This window comes from Hevea brasiliensis, chromosome 12 (genome assembly GCF_030052815.1).
Source record: "Hevea brasiliensis isolate MT/VB/25A 57/8 chromosome 12, ASM3005281v1, whole genome shotgun sequence".
Classification (NCBI taxonomy): Eukaryota; Viridiplantae; Streptophyta; class Magnoliopsida; order Malpighiales; family Euphorbiaceae; genus Hevea; species Hevea brasiliensis.
This window is the reverse complement of record NC_079504.1, coordinates 12,241,469-12,245,895: the sequence shown is the minus strand read 5'-3', so window position 1 is coordinate 12,245,895 and position 4,427 is coordinate 12,241,469. Positions and strand designations below refer to the sequence as shown.

Below are 4,427 nucleotides of genomic sequence, written 5' to 3'. Positions count from 1 at the left end.
AGCTCTTAAACCTGCCGAAAACTGCATAAGAGCCTGCATAACTTATGCAGTCCACTTATGTAGTTTCATAGAAGACTCCAAAGCTTTAAAAAAACTGCACAACCAACTGCATAGCTTATGCAACATCAAGGGAAGTACATGGAACCACCAATTTTTCATGGAACCTGCATAAGAAACTTGTACAACTTGTGTAACTCTTCATAATGAGCTGGCAGAAGATTCCCTCACGTGAACTTCACCTCAAACACACCATTTTAGGGCTCTTGTCAGAAAGATATAAATATGTCCTTATCTCATTTCAGAAAGGAGAAAAAAAGGAAGGAAAGAGCAGCAGCAGAGGAAGAGTCAGAAAAACAGAGCATAGGCATCACTTCTCCATTTCTGAACTAGATTTGGAGCTTTCTTCTTTTCTTCCCTATTTTTTACCTTTCTTGTATTGAGATTCTTAGTTCTTAGCATAGATTTAAGTTTTATTTTCATATTTACTCATAATTTCTTGTAATATTATGGATAGTGAGTAGTTTTTCATTAGATTCTGGAGTTAGGATGTAATATTTGAGATATTTTATGGATTTTGATTGGGTAATCCATATTTTGTGATTTTAATGAAGTTTCATCCATTTCTTGTGTGCTCAATGACATGCTTAGTGTAGGATCCCATTAAGTATTGTTTTAAATCCATGGTTGAAGCACCAAAATGAGAAAACCTTGTGACACCCCTTACCCGTGTACAGTATATCCGAGTAAGCTATGTTACACGGTGTATCGGCACACTCTATTTTACCTTAATTAATTTTTAACATAGTTTTGAATATAACTTGTGAAATATAATTTATTTAAGCCATTTTTAGCCGGTACTCTACCGGTTTTCTATAAAATTTTCGGAACCTCATATAAATTATAATTTTAATAAATGGCTTAAATAAATTATATTTCACAAGTTATATTCAAAACTATGTTAAAAATTAATTAAGGTAAAATATAGTGTGCCGATACACCGTGTGACATAGCTTACTCGGATATACTATACACGGGTAAGGGGTGTCACAAACCTTATGATAGATAATCAAGAAATTGGACTTAATTAACTTAGATCTAGAAATAGACTAGGGATTAAGAGGATTTACAGATTAATTAAGAAACTTAATGGGTCTTGATAAATTTTAACTCTACGAAAGTAGGATTAGATTGATTGAGGCACTCTTTGTCTCACTCGAAAGAGTATTCAAAGGATTTAAGAATTAATCTCCTTAAAACCCATAATTTCCATAAGATTGGATAACCAATTTAAAAATTCCAAAATAGCTTGAATATGAACTTCCAAACTCCGGAATCGCCCCTTTTATCATTGTTAATTTCTAATCGAATTTAATTGCTTACCATTTTAAATCTTGTCATATTTCAATTTGCTTATTTTAATTTACTACAAATTTAGTTGAATCTTCACATTGTTAATTAGATTAATAATTTTGCTTATATAAATTTCACACTTCAATAACTATCAATCTATTGCTTGAATTTCAAAAATAATTCAAATTAATCAATTTTTATATCAAAAATTCAATCATTAACACAACTCTTCGTGGGAACGATATCTTTTCTATATTACTTGTACGACCCATGCACTTGCGGTTAGGCCACATCAAGTTTTTGGCGCCGTTGCCTGGGAGTTGTTTGTTTAAGATTGAATTCTTGATTATTTTAGTTGTTTATAGTTTTTATCTTTGTTATCTTTTCATTTTGTGTTTGTTTTTTCTTTTTAGGTACTCTTAATCTTTTATGAGAAGAGCTAGAAGCACAAGTGACACATCCTTATTGTTTAATCTTGAAATTGAGAAATTTTGTAGAGCCAATAAGAAAGAAACCAGAAAAAAGAAAGAAGCCTTGAGAGCAACTGAAATTGAAGCAGAAATGGCTGATGAAAGAATTAGAATTGATAGTGGTAATGCTGAAAATGATCGAAATAATGAAAATGCAGCCCAAGGTGAAGAGGTTGTAAATGTTATTGTGCCTTGGAGAAATATGATGGATCATGCATTCTCTCATTTTGATGATTTGAGAGAGAGTATAGCAAGACCAAGAATTGATGCAAATAGCTACAAAATAGATTTTGAGGTACTTCAAATGATTCAAAATTCCCAATTTGGGGGACATCCTTCAGAAAATCCACACACACATCTTAAGAAGTTTGCTATGATTTGTGATATACAAAAACAACCTAGAGTATCTAATGATGCAGTAAGATTGAAGTTATTCCCATTCTCTTTGAAGGATAGAGCATTGGATTGGCTTGATTCTTTACCTCACAACTCTATTACAAATTGGGAGCAACTTACTGATGCATTTCTTGCACAATATTTTCCACCTGAAAAAACTCAAGAATTGAGGAATCAAATGACAGCTTTCAGACCAAGAGAAGATGAAAATCTTTATGAATCATGGATGAGATGGAAGGAATTAGAGAGACAATGTCCACATCATGCCATTCCAAAATGAATGATAAACTAGAATTTTTACACCAATGTTACTCCTGCAATTAGAGGGATTATTGATGCTCAAACAGGAGGAGAATTTATTATGAAGCAAGAAGATGAAGCTTAAGAACTGTTGGAGAAAATTACAAAGAATACTCATCTTGGGAATAGTCCAAGAGGACCAGCTCCAACTCAAAAAAGGCAAGCTGCTGGAATGTATGACCTTGATCCATTCAACATTATTAATGCAAAGTTTGATGCACTTACAAATGTTTTGGCAAGGAAGATGAAAGATTTAAGTATGTTGGTTAGTTCATCGTCATCATCTAGAAGTTCACAACAAGTTGCTTATGCAGAAGGAACTACCAGCTATGGAGTAGATATGGAGAGCAAGCTGCATATGTTGGTAATTATGGGAACAAACAGATGGGGAATCCTTACTGTCACACATATAATCTAGCTTGGAGGAATCATCCCAACTTTTAATGGGGAAATCAGCAAAATCAAGTCCCAAATCAAAACTTCAACCATAACAATAATAAGGAATTCCATATCAGCAAAATAGGCAACTATTGCCTAATTTTCAGCAGAGAAACATGAATCCTCCACCAAAACAGCAAGAGCAAGGTTCCACCATAGAAGCTTTATTATAATAGATCCTTGCTAACCAAACCAAGCATGATGAAGAGATGAGAGAGATGAAAGCAAGGCTAGAACAAATGTAAACACATAACAAAATATTGGAAAACCAGATTGCACAACAAGCATCTTCCTCAGGTACCAAGTCTTTTGGAAAACTTCCAAGTCAGCCAAAAAACCCAAGAGAGCAGTGTCAAGCCATCACTTTAAGAAGTGGGAAGGTTGTAAACAATGAGAAGAGTGAAAAAAGTGAGAAGAGAGAAAATGAGAAAGAAATTGATGAGAGTGAAAAATAAGAAAATGAGAAAGAAAGTGCAGAAAAAGGTAAAGAGAAAGTTGAAGAGAAGGAAGAAAAGTATATACCTCCAGAGCCTTACAAACCACAACTTCCCTTTCCATAAAGATTTCAAAAAGCTAATCTTGATAAGCAATTTGGGAAGTTCTTAGAGGTTTTGAAGAAGCTATACATAAATGTGCTTTTCATTGATGCTCTTTCACAAATGCCCTCTTATGCAAAATTCTTAAAAGAAATTCTCTCAAACAAGATGAGACTTGAAGACCATGAAACTATAGTTTTGACAGAAGAATGTAGTGCCATACTCCAGAGGAAACTTTATCACACCCTACCCCTCAGTAAGATGCAACATGATCATGTAGTACATCTAATGAATTACCGTACTTTGCCTACTAGTAACCCATTAAATATACTACAAGGGATTTTAAAATAATTTACTTACTTTTTGAAAGTGGTGAGCTCTTTTAGTAGAAATTAAAAACTTTTACTTAAAGTTTAAAGACTAGTTAAAATTTTTATATATTTTTTTTATTTTTACGCAAATTTTGGAAAATTTTCAGCAGAGTGCTGCCTATATTTAGGAAAAATAGTTTTTCAAACACCTAAAAAAAAACACTTCCAATGTTTTCAAAACAACCACAACTCCAATACATTCATTTTCATATCCTCATTCATTACAATTAATTAAATTCAACCAAATTTCAACTCAAATTTCACAACTTAAAAATTGTTCAAAACAATTTGATAATTCATGAACATTGCATTAAATTATATTTACATACACAAATCTTAATTTACAAAAGAAAAATAAAAAATAATATTATTATAACTTTAATGTACAACTGCTCAATTTTATATTAACACATATGATACTAAACTATTTACACCAAAATAAACTACAAGGGTATAACTAAATACCCGTACAAAAGCCTCCGTGTAGTCCCAACAATCAGTAGCTCACTCTACTGCTTTTACCTTGTCTCTATCTACGACAGCAAAGAAAGCTATCGCTGAGTATA

At 32.5% G+C, this 4,427-nt stretch overlaps 1 non-coding gene across 1 annotated transcript; it reads right to left on the bottom strand.

Annotated features, from left to right (window-relative positions):
• Positions 1–2,379: 2,379 nt before the first annotated feature.
• LOC131171508 (small nucleolar RNA R71) lies at positions 2,380–2,486 on the bottom strand. The gene has a single exon (XR_009142168.1). It is a non-coding gene; the product is annotated as a small nucleolar RNA R71 (small nucleolar RNA).
• Positions 2,487–4,427: the final 1,941 nt, after the last annotated feature.